The sequence below is a fragment of the Dendropsophus ebraccatus genome, chromosome 1, assembly GCF_027789765.1.
Source record: "Dendropsophus ebraccatus isolate aDenEbr1 chromosome 1, aDenEbr1.pat, whole genome shotgun sequence".
Classification (NCBI taxonomy): Eukaryota; Metazoa; Chordata; class Amphibia; order Anura; family Hylidae; genus Dendropsophus; species Dendropsophus ebraccatus.
Genome location: NC_091454.1, coordinates 4,510,726 through 4,534,314, shown reverse-complemented (window position 1 = coordinate 4,534,314; position 23,589 = coordinate 4,510,726). Strand labels below are relative to the sequence as shown.

Here is a 23,589-nt window from a genome sequence, read left to right as displayed (position 1 = left end):
ATCCACGGTGGGGGGAGATGAAATAAGTAAAATCAGACCCCAGATCAGCCGCCCTAGTGCCCGAGTAACAAACCCCCCTCCCCGCGGCAGCCATCAGATCCAAGATGGCCGCCGCCATCACTCTGAACAGAGTATATCTGTTCACAGTGATTTCAAAGTAAAAATGAATGAAAGCCCCATGCTCTCCGCCACCGGAGGTAGCGGAGAGCATGGGGCAGTCATCGGGGACCCCCCTGTGTGGTCCTGGTACAAGCGATCAGCGGTATATACTATATACCGCTGATCGCTTGTGCCATGTGCCGCCGGCACTTTTTATCCCGTCACCATGAATGATTGGTGACGGGATAAAAAGTGATGTCCCCCCCCAGTCACCCCCAGTCACCCCCCCCTACCCCATATACTCACCTGATCCTGGAGCTCCTTCCTCCTGCGATGTCCTGGCTGGTTATGAAGTGCACATGCGCTCCACAACCAGCCAGCTCTGAAAATTTAAAGTGACAGAGACCAATTTGGTCTCTGTCACTAAACTATGATTACTGTGATAGAAAATATCACAGTAATCATAGTAATACAGTGAAAATGAATGTATAAAGTACAAAAAGTGACAAAAAAATAAAACACACACTTTTTATTATAGTAATAATTGCAGTTTACTCCTACCCCCCCCCCCCCCAGATAACCACCGCAGGTTGCCCGTAACCACCCCATGTTGTCCCTAATCACGTCAGATTGCACGCAACTCCCCAGACTCCCCAGACCGCACGTTGCCAGTGACCCCCTCCAGATTGTCCGTAATCACCCCAGATTGCCTGTAACCACCCCAAATTACATGTACCCACCCCAGATTACCTATAAGCACTTCAGTCTATCCGTAGCAATTCTATATTGTCTGTAACCCCTCCAGGTTGCCCGTAACCACCGCAGGTTGCGCATAACCACCCCAGGTTGCCTGTAATCATGCCAGATTACATGTAACCCCCCAGATTGCACGCAACCACCACAGGTTGCGTCTGACCACCGCACGTTGCCTCTGACCACCGCACCTTGCCTCTGACCACCGCACATCGCCTCTGACCACCGCACCTTGCCTCTGACCACCGCACATCGCCTCTGACCACCGTATCTTGCCTCTGACCACCGCACCTTGCCTCTGACCCCCTCCAGACTGCCCGTAACCACGCTAGATTACAGGTACCCACCTCAGATTACCTATTAGCACTTCAGTTTATCCGTAACCACAGCAGGTTGCCTGTAACCACCCCAGATTGTCTGTAACCACCCCAGATTGTTTGTAACCACCCCAGATTGTCTGTAACCACCCTCAGATTGTCCGTAACCACCCCAGATTGTCCGTAACCACCCCAGATTGTCCGTAATCACCCCAGATTGTCTGTAACCACCCAACGTTGCCCGTAACCACAGCAGGTTGCCTGTCACTACCCTAGATTGTCTGTAACCACAGCAGGTTGTCCGTATCCACCCCACGTTGCCCGTATCCACCCCACGTTGCCCGTATCCACCCCACGTTGCCCGTATCCACGCCACGTTGCCTCTAACCACCCCAGGTTGCCTGTAACCACCCCAGGTTGCCTGTAACCACCCCAGATTGTCCGTAACCACCCCTGATCGTCCGTAACTACCCCAGATTGTCTGTAACCACCCCAGATTGTCCGTAACCACCCCAGATTGTCCGTAACCACCCCACATTGCCTCTAACCACAGCAGGTTGCCTGTAACCACCCCAGATTGTCTGTAACCACAGCAGGTTGTCCGTAACCGCCCCAGGTTGCCTGTAACCACCCCAGGTTGCCTGTAACCACCCCAGGTTGCCGTAACCACCCCATGTTGACCGTATCCACCCCAGATTACCCGTAACCACCCCAGAATACTCGTAACCACCCCAGATTACCCGTAACCACCTCAGACTGCCCGTAACCACCTCCAGATTACCCAGAACCACCCCAGACTGTCCGTAACCACCCCACATTACCTGTAATCTAATTTTTTTATTTTATTTTTGTAACTGCGCTATTCTAATAACTATTACTAGCTGCGGTTTTGCTCCAGCAAATTGGCGCTCCTTCCCTTCTGAGCCCGGGTGTGTGCCCATGCAGTGGTTTATGCCCACATATGGGGTACCGTTGTACTCAGGAGAACCTGCGTTACAGATTTTGGGGTACGTTTTTTTCTCCTGTTCCTTGTGAAATTTAGAAATTTCAAACTAAACGAACATATTATTGGAAAAATTCAAGTTTTTCATTTTTACTGGCCAATTTTGAATACTTTCCTCTAATACCTGTCTGGCCAAAATGCTCATCCTACCCCAAGATTAATTCTTTGAGGGGTGTACTTTCCGAAATGGGGTGACTTTTGGGGGGGTTCTATTCTGTAGACATTACAGGGGCTCTGCAAACGCACCTGGCGCTCAGAAACTTCTTCAGAAAAATCTGCAGAGAAAATGCTAATTGGCGCTCCTTCCCTTCTGAGCCCGGCTGTGTGCCCATACAGTGGTTTATGCCCACATATGGGGTACCGTTCTACTCAGGAGAACCTGCGTTATAGATTTTGGGGTGAATTTTCTCTCCTGTTCCTCGTGAAATTGAGAAATTTCAAACTAAAGGAACATATTATTGGAAAAATTCGAGTTTTTCATTTTTACTCTCTACTTTTGAATACTTTCCACTAATACCTGTGGGGTCAAAATGCTTACCACACCCCAAAATGAATTCTTTGAGGGGTGCACTTTCAAACATGGGGTGACTTATGGCGAGATTTTACTCCGCTGGCACTACAGGGGCACTGCAAACCCACCTGGTGCTCAGAAACTTCTTCAGCAAAATCTGCATTGAAAAAGCTAATTGGCGCTCCTTTCCTTCTGAGCCCTGCTGTGTGCCCATACAGTGGTTTATACCGACATATGAGGTACCTTTTTATTTAGGAGAACCTGCGTTACAAATTTTGGGGTACTTTTTTTCTCTTGTTCCTCGTGAAATTGAGAAATTTTAAACTAAACGAACATATTATTGGAAAAATTTAGAGTTTTTCATTTTTACTGTCTAATTTTAAATACTTTCCTCTAACACCTGTGGGGCCAAAATGCTCATCCTACCCCAAGATGAATTCTTTGAGGGGTGTACTTTCCAAAATGGGGTGACTTATGGGTTTTTTTTTTCTCTCTGCTGACACTACAGGGGCTCTGCAAACGCACCTGGCGCTCGGAAACTTCTTCAGCAAACTCTGCAATGGAAAAGCTAATTGGCGCTCCCTTCCTTCTGAGCCCCGCTGTGTGCCCATACAGTGGTTTACGCCCACATATGGGGTACCGTAGTACTCAAGAGAACATGTGTTACAAATTTTGGGGTGCTTTTTCTCTTATGTTCCTTTTGAAAATGAGAAACTTTAATCTAAACTTATATATTATTGGAAAATTTTAATTTTTCATTTTTTTACGGCCTTTAATGGTTAATACTTTCCTCCAGCCCCTGTAGGGTTAAAATGCTCATTATACCCCTAGATTAATTCTTTAAGGTGTGTAGTTTCCAAAATGGGGTCACTTATGGGGGTTTCCAGTATACAAACCTCCTAAATCAACTTAAAAAAAGAACTGGTCCCTAAAAAAATCAGTTTTGGAAACTTTCACGAAAATGTGGTAATTTGCTGATAAATTTCGAAGCCCCGTAACACCCTAAAAAAGTAAAATATGTTTATGAAATGAAGCCAGAATAAAGAGGACATATCGGTAATGTGACTTAGTAACTAATTTATGGGATACGACTTTATTTTTTTAGAAGCAGAGAATTTCAAAGTTCATAAAATGCAAAAAATTTTAAATTTTATATTTTATATAATGATATTTTGATGTTTTTCACAAAAAACACATAAAGTAGTGACCAAATTTTGCCACTAATATAAAGTGCCATATGTGACGAAAAAACTATCTCAGAATTGCTAGCATACGTTAAAGCATCACTGAGCTATAAGCGCATAAAGTGAGACAGGTCAGATTTTGAAAAATGAGCCTGGTCTTTTAGGTGCAAATAGGCTTGAAGGGGTTAATAGAGAAGAGCGAACCGGGTTCGAGTTGATCCGAACCGGAACGTTCGGCATTTGATTAGCGGTGGCTGCTGAAGTTGGATAAAGCTCTAAGGTTGTCTGGAAAACATGGATACAGCCAATGACTATATCCATGATTTCCACATAGCCTTAGGGCCTTATCCAACTTCAGCAGCCACCGCTAATCAAATGCCGAAAGTTCGGGTTCGGATCGACTCCAGCATGCTCAAGGTTCGCTCATCTCTACTCTTTAACCCCTTCACGTCAGCCATCTGTATATATACGTTCCTATTGCACATGCCCCGTGCAGTAGGAATGTACATATACGTTCCTGACTGACAGGGGCTTTGTGATGAGAACGGGATCGCTGCAGGGACAGCGATCCCGCTCTCATCTGTGTACAGCACCGGAGATAATGAGGATCAGCTGCGATTCCGCAGCTGACCCCCATTAACCCCTTAGTGACCGCCGAAACGGCGATCACTAATGGGCCGGTGCCGCCGCTGTATTTCATCTCCCCCCACCGTGAATCCACGGTGGGGGGAGATGAAATAAGTAAAAATCAGACCCCAGATCAGCCCCCTAGTGCCCCAGTCACTAACCCCCCCTCCCGCGGCGGCCATCGGATCCAAGATGGCCGCCGCGATCACTGTGAACAGACTAATGTCTGTTCACAGTGATCAAGCAAGAAAAATGAATGAAAGCCCCATGCTCTCCGCCACCGGAGGTAGCGGAGAGCATGGGGCAGTCATCGGGACCCCCCCTGTGGGGTCCCGGTACAAGCGATCAGCGGTATATACTATATACCGCTGATCGCTTGTGCCATGTGCCGCCGGCACTTTTTATCCCCTGTCACCATGAATGATTGGTGACAGGGGATAAAAAGTGATGTCCCCCCACCCCCCAAGTCGCCCCCCCACCCCCCCTGTCACCCCCGTCCCCCAGTCACCCCCCCTTCCCCATATACTCACCGGAACCGACGGAGCTCCTTCCTCCTCGACGTCCTGACTGCTTCTGATGTGCGCATGCGCGCCAGAAGCAGCCAGCTCTGAAAATTTAAAGTGACAGAGACCAATTTGGTCTCTGTCACTGAACTATGATTACTGTGATAGAAAATATCACAGTAATCATAGTAATACAGTGACAGTGAAAATGAATGTATAAAGTACAAAAAGTGACAAACATACAAAAAAATAAAACACACACTTTTTATTATAGTAATAATTACAGTTTACTCCCAAATTACCCCTAACCCCCCCCCAGATTACCCGTAACCACCGCAGGTTGCCCGTAACCACCGCACGTTGCCCGTAACCACCCCAGGTTGTCCGTAATCACGTCAGATTGCACGTAACCCCCCAGATTACCCGTAACCACCGCACGTTGCCCATAACCACCGCACGTTGCCCGTAACCACCGCACGTTGCCCGTAACCACCACACGTTGCCAGTGACCCCCTCCAGATTGTCCGTAATCACCCCAGATTGCCTGTAACCACCCCAAATTACATGTAACCACCCCAGATTAGCTATAAGCACTTCACTCTATCCGTAACAATTCTAGATTGTCTGTAACCCCTCCAGGTTGCCCCTAACCACCGCAGGTTGGGCATAACCACCGCAGGTTGGGCATAACCACCCCAGATTGCCTGTAATCATGCCAGATTACATGTAACCCCCCAGATTGCACGCAACCACCGCACGTCGCCTCTGACCACCGTACGTCGCCTCTGACCACCGCACGTCGCCTCTGACCACCGCACGTCGCCTCTGACCACCGCACGTCGCCTCTGACCACCGCACGTCGCCTCTGACCACCGCACGTCGCCTCTGACCACCGCACGTCGCCTCTGACCACCGCACGTCGCCTCTGACCACCGCACGTCGCCTCTGACCACCGCACCTTGCCTATGACCACCGCACATCGCCTATGACCACCGCACCTTGCATCTGACCACCGCACCTTGCCTCTGAACACTGCACCTTGCCTCTAACCACCCCAAATTGCCAGTGACCCCCTCCTGATTGCCCGTAACCACGCCAGATTACAGGTACCCACCTCAGATTACCTATTAGCACTTCAGTTTATCCGTAACCACAGCAGGTTGCCTGTAACCACAGCAGGTTGCCTGTAACCACCCCAGATTGTCCGCAACCACCCCAGATTGTCCGTAACCACAGCAGGTTGCCTGTAACCATACCAGATTGTCTGTAACCACAGCAGGTTGTCCGTATTCACCCCACGTTGCCCATAACCACCCCAGGTTGCCTCTAACCACACCAGGTTGCCTCTAACCACACCAGGTTGCCTCTAACCACACCAGGTTGCCTGTAACCACCCCAGGTAGCCGTAACCACAGCAGGTTGCCTGTGACCACCCCATGTTGACCGTATCCACCCCAGGTTATCCATAACCACCCCAGATTACCCGTAACCACCTCAGACTGCCCGTAACCACCCCAGACTGCCCGTAACCACCCCAGACTGCCCATTACCACCCCAGACTGCCCGTAACCACCTCAGACTGCCCGAAACCACCTCTAGATTACCCGGAACCACCCCAGATTACCCGTAACCACCCCACATTACCTGTAATCTAATTTTTTTTATTGTATTTTAGTAACTGCGCTATTCTAATAACTGTTACTAGCTGCGGTTTTGCTCCAGCAAATTGGCGCTCCTTCCCTTCTGAGCCCTGCTGTGTGCCCATACAGTGGTTTATGCCCACATATGGGGTACCGTTGTACTCAGGAGAACCTGCGTTACAGATTTTGGGGTACATTTTTTATCCTGTTCCTTGTGAAATTTAGAAATTTCAAACTAAACCAACATATTATTGGAAAAATTCAAGTTTTTCATTTTTACTGGCCAATTTTGAATACTTTCCTCTAATACCTGTGGGGCCAAAATGCTCATCCTACCCCAAGATGAATTCTTTGAGGGGTGTACTTTCCGAAATGGGGTGATTTTTGGGGGGATTCTATTCTGTAGACACTACAGGGGCGCTGCAAACGCACCTGGTGCTCAGAAATTTCTTCAGAAAAATCTGCAGAGAAAATGCTAATTGGCGCTCCTTCCCTTCTGAGCCCGGCTGTGTGCCCATACAGTGGTTTATGCCCACATATGGGGTACCGTTCTACTCAGGAGAACCTGCGTTACAGATTTTGGGGTGAATTTTCTCTCCTGTTCCTCGTGAAATTGAGAAATTTCCAACTAAAGGAACATATTATTGGAAAAATTCGAGTTTTTCATTTTTACTGTCTACTTTTGAATACTTTCCTCTAATACCTGTGGGGTCAAAATGCTCACCACACACCAAGATGAATTCTTTGAGGGGTGCACTTTCCAAAATGGGGTGACTTATGGCGAGATTTTACTCCGCTGGCACTACAGGGGCTCTGCAAACCCACCTGGCGCTCAGAAACTTCAGCAAAATCTGCATTGAAAAAGCTAATTGGCGCTCCTTCCCTTCTGAGCCCCGCTGTGTGCCCATACAGTGGTTTATACCGACATATGAGGTACCTTTTTACTCAGGAGAACCTGCGTTACAAATTTTGGGGTACTTTTTTTCTCTTATTCCTCGTGAAATTGAGAAATTTCAAACTAAACGAACATATTATTGGAAAAAATTTGAGTTTTTCATTTTTACTGTCTAATTTTGAATACTTTCCTCTAACACCTGTGGGGTCAAATTGCTCATCCTACCCCAAGATGAATTCTTTGAGGGGTGTACTTTCCAAAATGGGGTGACTTATGGGTTTTTTTCTCTCTGCTGACACTACAGGGGCTCTGCAAATGCACCTGGTGCTCGGAAACTTCTTCAGCAAAATCTGCAATGGAAAAGCTAATTGGCGCTCCTTCCCTTCTGAGCCCCGCTGTGTGCCCATGCAGTGGTTTACGCCCACATATGGGGTACCGTAGTACTCAAGAGAACATGTGTTACAAATTTTGGGGTGCTTTTTCTCTCATGTTCCTTTTGAAAATGAGAAACTTTAATCTAAATGTATATATTATTGGAAAATTTTAATTTTTCATTTTTTTACAGCCTAATGGTGAATACTTTCCTCCAGCCCCTGTAGGGTTAAAATGCTCATTATACCCCTAGATTAATTCTTTAAGGTGTCTAGTTTCCAAAATGGGGTCACTTATGGGGGTTTCCAGTATACAAACCTCCTAAATCAACTTAAAATAAGAACTGGTCCCTAAAAAAAATCAGTTTTGGAAACTTTCACGAAAATGTGGTAATTTGCTGATACATTTCTAACCCCCGTAACACCCTAAAAAAGTAAAATATGTTTATGAAATGAAGCCAGAATAAAGAGGACATATTGGTAATGTGACTTAGTTACTAATTTATTTAATACAACTTTCTTTTTTTAGAAGCAGAGAATTTCAAAGTTCATAAAATGCTAATTTTTTCAATTTTTCATGATATTTTGATGTTTTTCACAAAAAACAAACAAAGTAGTGACCAAATTTTGCCACTAATATAAAGTGCCATATGTGACGAAAAAACAATCTCAGAATCGCTAGCATACGTTAAAGCATCACTGAGCTATAAGCGCATAAAGTGAGACAGGTCAGATTTTAAAAAATGAGCCTGGTCTTTTAGGTGCAAATAGGCTCGGTCTTGAAGGGGTTAAACAAAACAAAAAATGGTATGAGGGGAAAGATGTTAAAAAGAACCCCCCCATCCAATAGATAGATGCAAGACCAAATATAAGAAAATTAGGCTGCATTCCCACGTTCCGCGATCCTGACGGATCACGGACGTGAAATGCATGTACCGGAGTCCCCCCGCACCCGGACAGCGGGGGAGACTGTATTCATAAGCGCCGTGCTGTAATGAATCAGCCGCGCTGTGCTGTTACTACAGCGCGGTGCTTATGAATACAGTCTCCCCCGCTCCCAGCATCTAATTACAGATGCTGTCCGGGTGCGGGGGGACTCCGGTACATGCATTCCACGTCGGATCACGGAACATGGGAATGCAGCCTTATTGTTCTTTATTAAATATATTTTAAAAAATCAACCATAATAAAATACATATAATGGGAGCTGGAGCCTATACAAATGACCTGGTGACTCGGCTACATAATTTCCGGTTTCGCCGCGGATACACAGGACGACTTTTAATTACAAGCCGGCAGCAGCACTCGCGTGGGGGTATGTACCTGATTGGTCTAAGGGGATATAAAAAGAGAGAGCTCAGTACATGTGACATCACCCTAGATAAAGCGCGTTAGGTGAGTGGTGCGGTGGTTCCATCTAGTAGGGACACACTAGGCGGTAATGTATATTGATTCCTGATGTCATCCATTTACCCTTATCCACTGTGAGTTTTATATGCCCAGTGCACGTGTATGTAAATTACCTATTGATTTGGATTTATTTTCTTGTGTTTCATGTAACGTTATTTACTCCTATCCACCCTGTTGTTGGGGATTTGTATCGGCTCCAGCTCCCATTATATGTATTTTATTATTGTTGATTTTTTTTTTTAACCCTTAGAGGACCCGGCCAATTTAAATTTTTGTGTTTTAGTTTTTTTTCCTCCTTGTGCTTAAAAGGTCATAGCACTTGCATTTTTTCACCTAGAAACCCACATGAGCCCTTATTTTTTGCGCCACTAATTGTACCTTGCAATGACAGGCTGAATTTTTTCAGCCTGCGAAACCAGGAAAAAATTCAAAGTGTGGTGAAATTGAAAAAACAAACGCATTTTGTTTATTTGGGGGGTATTTGTTTTTACGCCATTCGCCCTGGGGTAAAACTGACTTGTTATATATGTTCCTCAAGGGGTTACGATTACGATGATATGTAACATGTATAACTTTCATTGTATCTGATGGCTTGTAAAAAATTCAAACCGTTGTTAACAAATATATGTTCCTAAAAATCACTCCATTCCCAGGCTTATAGCACTTATATCCTTTGGTCTATGGGGCTGTGTCAGGTGTCATTTTTTGCGCCATGATGCGTTCTTTCTATCGGTACCTTGATTGCGCATATGCGACTTTTTGATCGCTTTTTATTAAAATTTTTCTGGATTTGATGCAACCAAAAATGCGCAATTTTGCACTTTGGGATTCTTTGGCGCTTACGCCATTTGCCGTGCAAGATCAGGAATGTGATTAATTAATAGTTCGGGCGATTACGTATGCGGCGATAGCAAACATGTTTATTTATTTATTTATTTTTATATATAACATGGGAAAAGGGGGGTGATTCTGACTTTTAATAGGGGAGGGGGCTTTTTATTAATAATAACACTTTTAATTTTACTTTTACACTTATACTAGAAGCCCCCCTGGGGTTAGAGTTATTCCCCCTGAGGTTAGGGTTATTCCCCCTGGGGTTAGGGTTATTCCCCCTCTGGGGGACTTCTAGTATAAGTGCACTGATCTCTCATTGAGATCTATGCTGCATAGATATGCAGCATAGATCGATGAGATAGGCACATCGATTGCTTCCGGCTGCTGCAGCCGGAAGCAATCGAGTGCCGAGTCGGGATCAGCGCCATTACGACGCTGACTCCGGACAGGGTAAGATGTGTTGTCCCGCAGGAGCGATTCTCCCCTATAGACACCAGGGAAGTGCTGCAGTAAGTAATCGGATGCAGCTGTCCACTTTGACAGCTGCATCCGATTACTGTATTAGCGAGCACGGCGATCGGACCGTGCCCGCTAATAGCCGCGGTCCCGGGCTACGGGCGGCACCCAGGATCGCGCCAGTTCAGAGCACGGCCACTGCGCCGCCCCTCTCTGAGCGCGTGGAGGCGGCCCTGGACGTACGGGTACGTCCAGGGTTGCCTCGGGTTAATATATATCATAAAGAACAGTAATTGTCTTATATTTGGTCTTGCATCTATCTCTTGGATGGGGGGTTCTTTTCAACATCTTTCCCCTCATACCAATTATGTTTTGTATTTTTTATTTTTTTTTTATCTTCTATCTAAGATTTCATATCTATCTTGTGAACATGGTGAGAACCAGAGGTGGTAGGCGAGCAATATCAGGTGTAGGAAGGGGAAAAGAAGTATTGCACAAGGTAGTGATTCCGCCACGTTCTGGCCCTGGCATGTCCCCAGTATCAGATGCCTAGCAGGCATTTCTTTGCAAGAAAAGCTGTCCCTGTCCTGGCCCAACACGTTGCAGAAAATATCTCAAGCGTGTTGGCCGCATCTGTGTGCACCAAGGTCCATCTGACTACAGACACATGGACCAGTAAACACGGTCAAGGTCGTTACATATCCCTGACTGCTCACTGGGTGACTTTGGTGGCTGACACTGCCTCTGGGTCTCCATCGACAGTCACCAAAACTGCTGGGATGGTGCACAGCCAGGATCCCCAACCTCGACAGATAGCATCACGTGCTAACAGAAACCAGGCCGTTCTTAAATTAATTTGTCTTGGAGACCGTCAACACATAGGTCAAGAGCTGTGGAAGGCTCTGCGCACTCAGACCGACCACTGGTTAGGTGCTAAGAACCTGGCACCAGGTAAGGTGGTGAGCGACAATGGTGCTGCACCTTAACATCGACGTTTTTGGACTTGGTCTTGACCCATTCAACCTCTGGGTGTCCAAACTGGATGAATGGCCTGAGCTTGCTGGACACGCCATAGCAGTTTTATCTTGCCCAGCAGCCAGTGTTATCTCAGAATGCACCTTCAGCATAGCTGGCGGGGTGATAACTGAGAAACGTATCCGTCTATCCACTGACAATGTGGATCGTTTAACCTTTATAAAAATGAATCAAGCGTGGATCTCTGACCATTTTGTTGCCCCGGTTGCCAATGTCACTGACTAGTAACCTGTAGCATTTCTTCTTGAAAATATGAAATACACATTTCCACTGCACTACATCTCACGTCTGTAGTTCCTATGCTGCTGCTTCTAAAAATTGGATTCTCGCAGTTCTCTTCTGTATTTCAGGTACACATAGTAACAGCTATCCATTTCATTAATTTCCTGTCAGACAGTTGAGTATAATGATTCTCTAGTGTGGTTAATGACTGATCAAATTCAATTCAATCTTTCATTTTTTTTAATTTTTTTTAAATTAATTAATTAATTAATTTTTTAATCGAATCAACTTGAATACTTGAGACACCCCCTGGCAACAGGCTAGGGATATCTGGCTATTCCCGTGTTTTGAGACTCGCAGCCGAGGCTCCACAGACTCCTTCTTTGCAAATTTAAATTTTGGGGGCATCAGTGGAAACCCGGTATACGTTTCAGTCTAGCGCGAATAGCGTACTATTCGAGTGAATACTATTCGCTCATCACTAAATGAAGTATTTTACCCTCTTAATTTTTTTTCTGTCATTCTTAGAGCCAAATTTTCTTCACTAAGTTGTTCCATCTATCCAGTATCCTCTTCTGGATGCTAATTCCAGCTTCCCTTGAACATCTCCCATTGACTTTAATGAGGTTGGAGTTCGAACCGAACTTCACTACTGTTTGATGTTTGACTCGAACTCGAACATTTTACTGTTCGATCATCACTAGTGAGCAACAGAGCGGAATTCCTATTAAACAAAATGGACATTGCTCAATACATATTTTACAGGTGGAATTTCAAGCGGAATACACATAAAATTAGGAGCGGATTCCACTTTTAATTCTTTGCCTATTCCATAGTGTGAACATACCCTTATCGTGAACGATAAGGGGTGTGGACTGTCCCCTCAGAAGTATCCATTCCCCAGCCGCCATTAGGATACCAGCTTACCCACACAAGATGTATATGTATATAGAAGTATATGTATAGGTGGCCGGTCCTCCAGTCCTATATGCAAATTACCCCGGATAATATGACACAGGTGATCCAACCCCATGTTATCCTCCATAACTTTGTCCGGATGTCTTCTTTTTCTTCCTTACACATAACTCTTTAGCACAGGAGTTGCGTTTACCATCCTCAGTTTTTGTAGACTCACTTTCTCCTGTTGATAAATAATGGCAGGTCTTTGTGTGTGTGATGAATTCCAATACAGATTGAAAAACATGGATGTGTGCGTAGAGATCAGTGGTCCTATACATCAGCAGTTGTGGACAGCATGTAGACCAGAAGATGTCTTGTCTTTGGTTTCTCCACTGAAATCTGTGGCCGCTTTATAGACAACTCCTCCTGATGACCCCCTGCTGGGACCTATCACACACCCACAGATTAGACAGTGGGGGCACCACACACCTAGAAGGAATAGGCTGGATGCTGGAGATGCCCCCTGTAGGGCCCTGACCCCTGTCCAAAGTCACCTATGGGGAGTGGTGCTCAGTAAGTGTCCTGTTACACCAAACATTTACAACAATCTTTATGCTCTCAAATATTCATTTTTCCGTATCTTGCGAGCCTCGGCTTCTACTGTACAGAGATGCTTAGCTTCTTAAAATATCAAGGCAAATTTATTACATTTGTAAAAAAAAGAAACAGTATTAAAATAAAAAGGATCGGGTCCCCAGATGGTGGCACCAGACCATGATTTTTATTAGAGATAAGCGAATCGCCCGTGTAAATGAAGCTTCCCAGGACTGGATCCAGCTTTTCCCGGCACTCGGGGAGGAGCGACATGGAGTGGAACAGAGTTGAAAGTCAGCAGGCTGATAAGCTGCTTAACGATCAAAGTGTTTTGCTTCGTTTAGACGGGCGATTCACTCATCTAGAGTTTCCTTCTCCAGATGGGTCGGCCCGCAGGGAGGCCATTTCATTATTCCTCCAAAGATGGTTCCATTGTATGAAACAATAGCGTTATTACTTGGCTTTGGTCTATGTGGTTTGATGCATCTGATCAGCCTGGAGACAGACTTGCTTGTGCTGTGGAGTCCCGGATCTGTAGTGCAGTCGCATCTCGTCTGTTGAGGAGTTTCAGGAGTTCCCTCTCAGTCGTGAGGTGTCCGGTCAGCTCTGAGCACGGCTTCAGTCTGCTGAGAGGATTCGGCAGCAGTCATACATTTTGTTGCAGGAATCTTTTGTCCAAGTGCAGGTTCCTTTTTGGAAGCATCAGTGATCTGAAAGGGTTTTCATTTATGAGAATACAATGGTGCCTTGGATTAGGAGCATAATTCGTTCCGGGACTGTGCTTGTAATCCAAATCACTCTTAAACCAAAGCAAATTTTCCCATAAGGATTCATTGAAATGCAGACAAATCTCCAAAATAATGATTTTTTATTCTGAATAACAGGTAAAACAAACATTTAGAAAGCTGGATATGTGATTTTATAAGTTACTGTAGAGCAGTGCTTTCCAACCTTTTCCACCTCGGGGCACCCCTTGGAAAAAAAAATGAGCTCGGACCACCCCTACTAAATAATGTTCTACAAAATAAGAAAACTGTCATACAGTGACTGACAGGTGATCTGAGGCGTCACTTTCCCTTTTCCTCTCCATCCAGCCCAGACCTACATGATGATTCCTTCCAGATATGCTTCATCTTTTCAGAACCTGCGAGACAAACAATTTAGGCTCCGCCCATTTCTAGCAACTTCCTTCCCTTTCTCCCTCCTGTAGGCTCCCAAAGTAACTGCGCTGTGTGGGATGCCCCCTGTATGTACGATCCCCTGCTGTGCCCCCTGTATGTAGGATCTCCTGCTGTGCCCCCATGAGCTAATAATGCACCCAGAGGTGCCCCCATGAGCTAATAATGCCCCCAGAGAAGCCCCCATGAGCTAATAATGCACCCAGAGGTGCCCCCATGAGCTAATAATGCCCCCAGAGGTGCCCCCATGAGCTAATAATGCCCCCAGAGGTGCCCCCATATACTAATAATGCCCCCAGAGGTTCCCCATGAGCTAATAATGCCCCCAGAGGTGCCCCCATGAGCTAATAATGCCCCCAGAGGTGTCCCCATATACTAATAATGCCCCCAGAGGTGCCCCCATATACTAATAATTCCCCCAGAGGTGCCCCCATATACTAATAATGCCCCCAGAGGTGCCCCCATGAGCTAATAATGCCCCCAGAGGTGCCCCCATGAGCTAATAATGCCCCCAGAGGTGCCCCCATGAGCTAATAATGCCCGCAGAGGTGCCCCCATATACTAATAATGCCCCCAGAGGTCCCCCATAAACTAATAATGCCCCCAGAGGTGCCCCATAAACTAATAATGCCCCCAGAGGTGCCCCCATATACTAATAATGCCCCTAGAGGTGTTCCCATGAACTAATAATGCCCCCAGAGGTGTCCACAGGAACTAATAATGCCCCCAGAGGTGCCCCCATGAACTAATAATGCCCCCAGAGGTGCCCCATAAACTAATAATGCCCCTAGAGGTGCCCCCATATACTAATAATGCCCCCAGAGGTGCCCCATAAACTAATAATGCCCCCCAGAGGTGCCCCCATGAACCAATAATGCCCCCAGAGGTGCCCCCATGAACTAATAATGCCTCCAGAGGTGCCCCCATATACTAATAATGCCCCCAGAGGTGCCCCCATGAACTAATAATGCCCCCAGAGGTGCCGCCATATACTAATAATGCCCCCAGAGGTGCCCCCATATACTAATAATGCCCCCAGAGGTGCCCCCATGAACTAATAATGCCCCCAGAGGTGCCCCCATATACTAATAATGCCCCCAGAGGTGCCCCCCATGAACTAATAATGCCCCCAGAGGTGCCGCCATATACTAATAATGCCCCCAGAGGTGCCCCCATGAACTAATAATGCCCCCAGAGGTGCCCCCATGAACTAATAATGCCCCCAGAAAAGCCCACATGAACTAATAATGCCCCCAGAGGTGCCCCCATGAGCTAATAATGCCCCCTGCTGTGCCCCCATGAACTAATAATGCCCCCTGTTGTGCCCCCATGAGCTAATAATGCCCCCTGCTGTGCCCCCATGAACTAATAATGCCCCCAGAGGTGCCCCCATATACTAATAATGCCCCCAGAGGTGCCCCCATGAACTAATAATTCCCCCAGGGGTGCCCCCATGAACTAATAATGCCCCCAGAGGTGCCCCCATATACTAATAATGCCTCCAGATGTGCCCCCATGAACTAATAATGCCACCAGAGGTGCCCCCATGAACTAATAATGCCCCCAGAGGTGCCCCCCATGAACTAATAATGCCCCAGAGGTCCCCCATGAACTACTAATGCCTCCAGAGGTGCCCCCATGAACTAATAATGCCCCCTGCTGTGCCCCCATGAGCTAATAATGCCCCCTGCTGTGCCCCCATGAACTAATAATGCCCCCAGAGGTGCCCCCATATACTAATAATGCCTCCAGAGGTGCCCCCATGAACTAATTATTCCCCCAGGGGTGCCCCCATGAGCTAATAATGCCCCCAGAGGTGCCCCCATATACTAATAATGCCCCCAGAGGTGCTTCCATGAACTAATAATGCCTCCAGAGGTGCCCCCATGAACTAATAATGCCCCCAGAGGTGCCCCCCATGAACTAATAATGCCCCCAGAGGTGCCCCCCATGAACTAATAATGCCCCAGAGGTCCCCCCATGAACTACTAATGCCTCCAGAGGTGCCCCCCATGAACTACTAATGCCTCCAGAGGTGCCCCCATGAACTACTAATGCCTCCAGGGGTGGCCCCGTGAGCTAATAATGCCCCCAGAGGTGCCCCCATATACTAATAATGCCCCCAGAGGTGCTTCCATGAACTAATAATGCCCCAGAGGTGCCCCCATGAACTAATAATGCCCCCAGAGGTGCCCCCATGAACTAATAATGCCCCCAGAGGTGCCTCCATGAACTAATAATGCCCCCAGAGGTGCTTCCATGAACTAATAATGCCTCCAGAGGTGCCCCCATGAACTAATAATGCCCCCGAGGTGCCACCATGAACTAATAATGCCCCCAGAGGTGCCCCCATGAACTAATAATGCCCTCAGAGGTGCCCCCATATACTAATAATGCCCCCAGAGGTGCCCCCCATGAACTAATAATGCCCCCCCCCTAAAAACAAACAAACATCCTACTCACCTAATCGGCGCTGTGTGGCTGCAGGCAGCAGCTCTTCTTCCTCTTCTGGCTCCATCTTGCAAGCCGCGGGGACGGGACCTCCGCCAGGCATGATGACGTCACATCCTCACGCCTGTCAGAGAGGTCATGTCCCGGCGTCCCATAGGCTGCTGGCATGAAGTGCCGGCAGCCTATGGGAATGAATGTAGGAGCAGGAAGCTCACAGGTCCTGCTCCTACATTATGCTCACTTTAATGTTCCGCCCGCTCACTGTGCGGGTGGAACATCAAAGCGATCTGTGCATCTCGAGAAACTGCGCGGCGCAGCTTCTCGGGATGCTTAAAGAGACAGTGACATTTCCCACCGGGATCCCGCGGCACTCCTGGCAGGTTCTCCCGGCACCCCAGTGTGCTGCGGCACCCCGGTTGTGAAACACTGCTGTAGAGTATAGCCAAGCAGCATGTGGTGTATAATGTATAGTATGTGCCTAAGAATGTAATAATGAAAAAACAGCAGCAGTTTGTAGGTTCAGGATGCAGATCCCTATGATGCAGTAGTTTAGTTCAACAGGCTAGAATAGAGACGCAGGGCTGCTGTCAGAGGTCTGTGTGGTCACATGATCACAATGGAAGGGGGGGTGTTCAGCATGGACCAATCAGGAAGTGAGAATCACAGAGCTGTGCAGGAGGACAGTGACAGAAACATTTCTATACAGCAGTGTGAATGGCAGTGTAAGCGCAGGGTACATTATAGCAGCAGTGTGTATAGCTGAGTGTAAGTGCAGGCACATTATAGCAGCAGTGTGTATAGCTGAATGTAAGTGCAGGCACAGTATAGCAGCAGTGTGTATAGCTGAGTGGAAGTGCAGGCACATTATAGCAGCAGTGTGTATAGCTGAGTGTAAGTGCAGGCACATTATAGCAGCAATGTTTATAGCTGAGTGTGAGTGCAGGCACATTATAGCAGCAGTGTTTATAGCTGAGTGTAAGTGCAGGCACAGTATAGCAGCAGTGTGTATAGCTGAATGTGAGTGCAGGCACATTATAGCAGCAGTGTTTATAGCTGAGTGTAAGTGCAGGCACAGTATAGCAGCAGTGTGTATAGCTGAGTGTAACTGCAGGCACGGTGTAGCAGCAGTATGTATAGCTGAGTGTGAGTGCAGGCTCATTATATTAGCAGTGTGTATAGCTGAGTGTGAGTGCAGGCACATTATAGCAGCAGTGTGTATAGCTGAGTGTAAGTGCAGGCACGGTATAGCAGCAGTGTGTATAGCTGAGTGTGAGTGCAGGCACTTTATAGCATCAGTGTGTATAGCTAAGTGTGAGTGCAGGCACATTATAGCAGCAGTGTGTATAGCTGAGTGTAAGTGCAGGCACATTATAGCAGCAGTTTGTATAGCAGAATGTGAGTGCAGGCACATTATAGCAGCAGTGTGTATAGCAGAATGTGAGTGCAGGAATGGAGAGGATGGGAAACACAAAGGCTCACAGAGACTGCAGGAAGGAATGAGCAGGACAGATGTGGGCACATACATGCAGCACTCTCTGTCCGGGGAGAGAGGGGTTACAGCTATGGAGAAATTACCCCCACAGCCCTGTCCCCTGATGTAAGCCCCAGCCTGAAGAGGATCTGCCATGATTTGGAAGGTGAGGGAGACTTCCTGGGTCAGAGTACAAGGCTGTAGACCCTGCTATGCAGACCCTGCCCTTCCCCCACTCCCCCTCCCACCCAGTACAGGGAGCTCTTACACCAAAGCAATGCTCTTACACCAAGTCACTATTTTGAAAAACTGTGAGCTCTTCTTTCAAAACGCTCTTAATCCAAGTTACTCTTATACCAAGGTACCACTGTACTCATATTCTGTATGGGTACTGTCCACTGCAAGTAAAGAAAATGTCTGGGTTGTTATTTGCAACAGAAATCTTTTATATTGAGAGCCATCTTGGTACCAAGTTATTAACAATTTCTCTTTGTTACAGAGGCAGGTTTGGCTGTGAGATTAACGTGCCGATCTCCTGGGAGCACTGAACCTGAGAACCTGAGCCATTGTAGACTTCAACGCTTCATTGCAGACTTCAGCGCTTGGCCCCTTAACTGATCACCCGTCCGCCATGGCACAGAAGAGCCAGGTGAGTCAGACCACCGTGGCATCAGCCAGATTGTTGACTATGCAAAAATGACACATGTATAAGATACAGTGAGAGGTTAGTTGGGGGAAAGATCAGAAGCAATGTAAGAAAATATTATTTTACTGAAAGAGTAGTAGATACCTGGAACAAACTTCCAGCAGATGTGGTTGGTAAATCTACAATAAGAGAATTTAAACACGCCTGGGATAGACATATATCTATCCTAAGATAATAAGAAAGAAAATACTAAAAGGGCGACTAGATGGACCTAGTGGTCTTTTTCTGCCGACAATCTTCTATGTTTCTAAGATCCACTCGCACCCTATTTACACTTAGCAACATGCACCACACAGGATGGCATTCCTAACCAACATTTCCATTAAAGGAGAATTCTGGCAGGGGGGTGTTATTATTTTGGGCTTGTAGTGGGGGAACACAATAAAAAAGGTATATTTACCTGACGCCATACCGTATCCTGTCTCTGCTGTGCTGTACAAGTGTGCTGTGGTGAGCTCCCCCTGGTGGCCGGAAGCACCATACCGTGCACTCTGTCCCTGCTGTGCTGTATGAGTATGCTGTGGTGAGCTCCCCCTGGTGGCCGGAAGCCGCCATACCTTACACTGTCCCTGGTGTGCTGTACAAGTGTGCTGTGGTGAGCTCCCCCTGGTGGCTGGAAGCACTATACAGTGCACTCTGTCTCTGCTGTGCTGTATGAGTATGCTGTGGTGAGCTCCCCCTGGTGGCCGGAAGCTGTCATACCGTACGCTGCCCTTGCTGTGCATGTGACGTGAATTCTTCATGAAAAAATAAGGCATTTCCTGAAAATAAGATCTACTACTTCTTTGGGAGCAAAATACGACACTGTCTAATTTTCGGGGAAACACGGTATCCCTGGTCTACAGCATAACAAGATTCGCAAGATTTTATGAAAAAAACTTCCTGGTTACTCTACAAAGGATCCTTTAAGTGTGGACATAAAAATGTGCTGACTGCCAAGTAATCCCATACACTGCCTATAGTATCAGACAATATACGTCCAGTGGTGTTTGTCCCATCCCCTGCGGGCACAATGAGTAGTCTCCAGGACAGCAGATACCTGAATACACATGACCTGCCATCACCTTGTCTGCCCGAAGGATATGTACAATGTACTGTGCCTTACAGAAGGTTATAATGCACACATATTACGCTGTTTTCCCTTGCAGGAGGAGGAGGGGCACAGCTCGGCCAGGTTAATGTGAATATAATCTCAATCTGTTTGCACTTTGCACAAGGATAGACGGCCTACATTAGCCTGTGGCTGCCCCGTGGGCTATAGAGGCTGCGGAGCATCTCTAAGATCCTGCTCAGTGTGGGCGCCATCAGTTTTATCCAATATTTGTGTACATACGCGTACATAGCAACAGAACGGTGGGAAAGTTAGGGTGGTATTACACAGGCCGATGGGGCCCGATAAACGAGCACCAATCTGCTAGATCGGCGCTCGTTTACTGGGCCTATTCCACGGCCTGATTATCGTTAAACCAGGGGTGCAGCCCTCGCTTAACTAGTATACATTACCTATGCAGGGTGCAGGGCTCCTCTTCTCCTGGGTCCCACACGCTCCTCCAGCGTCAGCGTCTGATTGGCTGAGCGGCCTGTCAGCTGAGACAGGCCGCCCCGACGCTGGAGCGCGCGGGACCCGGGGAGATGCAGGAGAAGAGGAGCCCTGCACCCTGCATAGGTAATGTATATCGCTATGCGCCGGCCGTGCACCGCCATTCCACGTAGTGGTGCGCCGTCGTCGCCCGACAAATATAGGTCCTATATCAGCCGATGAGAACGATCATTGGCTGATCGTTGTCTCTATTCCACGGAGCGATAGGGCCCTTACTGATGTTATGTGATAGAGGGGCTGACATAGGAAGCATTGTTAGTAGCGGTGTCCCGCAAGCATGTTGTTGTGCTGGCAGGTTGCTGGTATTGCAGTGCTTCTGAGATGTGAGGCTGCTAACCTGCGTTTTTTCCGAGGACAGGTGCTTACTGTGATACAAGGCGGCTCCTGAGAAGAGATGGTCTGTGGCCAGAGCTGGCGGACTGGAGGGAAAGCGAATAAAACAGGTAAGAAAGGCAGCCAAAGTAAAGGGGACATTTACACATCCACTAAATTCTGCCTGTGCACGGACAGGATTCTGCAGATTGAACCTTAAAGCTACAGGCATCATGATTCATTATAAGGCAGGGAGCTCTGAAACTGTTTAGATGTGTAACGTCATGCGGTCGTGTCCATTATCCCCTACCTGCCGCAGGTTGCTCTGTCCTGTGGTCGCCTGTACATTCTCCTGCTCTGAGCTGGCCGCCTGGAGGATTAGGCTCCCTCTACTGGCAGACATGTGCCTGTTCACCTGTATTTATAGCTCAGCCCACAGGTTCTGGAGAGTTCTAGTCCGTTCACCTGAGGGTATATATAGCCACCACCTCCAGCCATCAGTGCTCAGTGGTTGGTGTGTTTCAGTCAACAAACCGCGTCTGTGCTCCCTGGCTCTGCTACTTCCTAGCGTCCTTCTAGCTGGTTGGATCTTGTTTTGTTTCTGATTCTCAGTATGAGCAGCTCCTTTTCATCATATTTAGAAGTTTGACCGCAGAAGAAGAGCATCTAGTTCCAGGCTCCTGTACTCCTTCACTACCATCAGTCGTGGTCACCAGGAACCTTCTCTGAGGGTAGCAACCTGGGACTTTCCCACAGTGAAGCCCACCCTACCTTGTGACGGCTCTGGTGAAAACCTCAGACTTTGCTCTTTGTGTTGGGTACGTCAGCACTCCTCTGTGATCCAGGGGATCCACCTCCTTGTGCCTGGTCCATCCGTTACAAAATGTTTGGGCTACTGTACTGATTCAACCAAATTTGTGCATTGTATATACCAGGGTAGTTTTTTTAACAGCTGGAAGGCCGAATGTTCCCCATCCCTGGTATGTACAGAGAACCCCAAAGCGTTGTGCATTGTATATACAGAGAACCACAAAGCGATGTGCGTTGTATATACAGAGAACCCCAAAGCGTTGTGCATTGTATATACAGAGAACCCCAAAGCGTTGTGCATTGTATATACAGAGAACCCCAAAGCGTTGTGCATTGTATATACAGAGAACCCCAAAGCGTTGTGCATTGTATATACAGGGAACCATAAAGCATTGTGCATTGTATATACAGGGAACCACAAAGCGATGTGCATTGTATATACAGGGAACCACAAAGCGTTGTGCATTGTATATACAGGGAACCACAAAGCGATGTGCGTTGTATATACAGAGAACCCCAAAGCGTTGTGCATTGTATATACAGGGAACCACAAAGCATTGTGCATTGTATATACAGGGAACCACAAAGCCTTGTGCATTGTATATACAGGGAACCACAAAGCCTTGTGCATTGTATATACAGGGAACCACAAAGCATTGTGCATTGTATATACAGGGAACCACAAAGCCTTGTGCATTGTATATACAGGGAACCACAAAGCCTTGTGCATTGTATATACAGGGAACCACAAAGCCTTGTGCATTGTATATACAGAGAACCCCAAAGCGATGTGCATTGTATATACAGGGAACCACAAAGCCTTGTGCATTGTATATACAGAGAACCCCAAAGCGTTGTGCATTGTATATACAGAGAACCCCAAAGCGTTGTGCATTGTATATACAGGGAACCATAAAGCATTGTGCATTGTATATACAGGGAACCACAAAGCCTTGTGCATTGTATTTACAGGGAACCACAAAGCGTTGTGCATTGTATATACAGAGAACCCCAAAGCGATGTGCATTGTATATACAGAGAACCCCAAAGCGATGTGCGTTGTATATACAGAGAACCCCAAAGCAATGTGCATTGTATATACAGAGAACCCCAAAGCGATGTGCATTGTATACACAGAGAACCCCAAAGCGTTGTGCATTGTATATACAGAGAACCCCAAAGTGTTGTGCATTGTATATACAGAGAACCCCAAAGCGTTGTGCATTGTATATACAGGGAACCCCAAAGCGTTGTGCATTGTATATACAGAGAACCCCAAAGCGTTGTGCATTGTATATACAGAGAACCCCAAAGCGTTGTGCATTGTATATACAGAGAACCCCAAAGCGATGTGCGTTGTATATACAGGGAACCACAAAGCGTTGTGCATTGTATATACAGAGAACCACAAAGCGTTGTGCATTTTATATACAGGGAACCATCAAGCTTTGAGTGCCACCGTGTGACAGACAAGTTTTTGGAGTTTGAGCCATTTGTCTGTAAACTCATATTAGTTGCAGCAGCGTTCCCTCTTTGTAGGGTCACTGTCACCTTGCCGACAGGTCACCCCTACCCGGATTTGGTCACTGATACATCTGTGTAGTCAGCCCTATCCAACCACAAGATTACTGCCAAGTGGTGGTGCTGCAAAAAGATTGCTAGCAGAATAAAGAGCTGGTGGCACCACACTTTCCTCTAACCTGCAGG

General features: G+C 47.0%; 1 long non-coding RNA gene across 1 annotated transcript in view; it reads left to right on the top strand.

Annotated features, from left to right (window-relative positions):
• LOC138786959 (uncharacterized) overlaps positions 1-21,197 on the top strand; it is a 31,151-nt gene extending 9,954 nt beyond the window's left edge. The window contains exons 2-3 of the long non-coding RNA XR_011362265.1: positions 18,954-19,103; positions 21,119-21,197. This is a non-coding gene — a long non-coding RNA (uncharacterized lncRNA). The remainder of the gene's footprint in view (positions 1-18,953; positions 19,104-21,118) is intronic.
• Positions 21,198-23,589: the final 2,392 nt, after the last annotated feature.